The sequence below is a fragment of the Egretta garzetta genome, unplaced genomic scaffold (genome assembly GCF_000687185.1).
Source record: "Egretta garzetta isolate BGI_Z169 unplaced genomic scaffold, ASM68718v1 scaffold38, whole genome shotgun sequence".
Classification (NCBI taxonomy): Eukaryota; Metazoa; Chordata; class Aves; order Pelecaniformes; family Ardeidae; genus Egretta; species Egretta garzetta.
In genome coordinates, this window is record NW_009260667.1 from 3288442 (window position 1) to 3288943 (window position 502).

The window sequence follows — 502 nt, forward strand, 5'->3', positions numbered from 1 at the left end:
CTAATATTGCAGAGGTATGGAGCACAAGCACAACATCCATGTAAAGCTGCACAGCAACATCGGGCTGCTCAGCCGGGCTTCCAGGGAAGTAAGCACTAAACTCCCGTCGCTGTAGCTATGGAAGTGACTGTAATGGGTTTTAGGCACCTTCTTATTAACTAAGCTTACAGCCTCTAGGGGGGCCTACTGTACCTGTAACCTCCAGATCTGTGTAAGACTACTGGCAAGTTTAACATTTGGCTTTTTTCCTCTTTTTCCTTGGGGATGCGTGCGTATCATCAGCAATACCCACCTTCTAACATACTAACTGCAGCCGATTTTAATCCTTATTAAAGGACTGTGAGCCTTCTTAGGGGAGCGTCAATACCGGCCTGGTCGATCGATCTCCCGCTTTAAGAGATTTTTTAGAGAGAAACAGAGCGAGTTTACCAGCAGCTCACATTTACAGTACTTCCCCTCCCCTTACAAGCCGGTTTCTTGTCAGAAACCAGGGGTCGCTGCC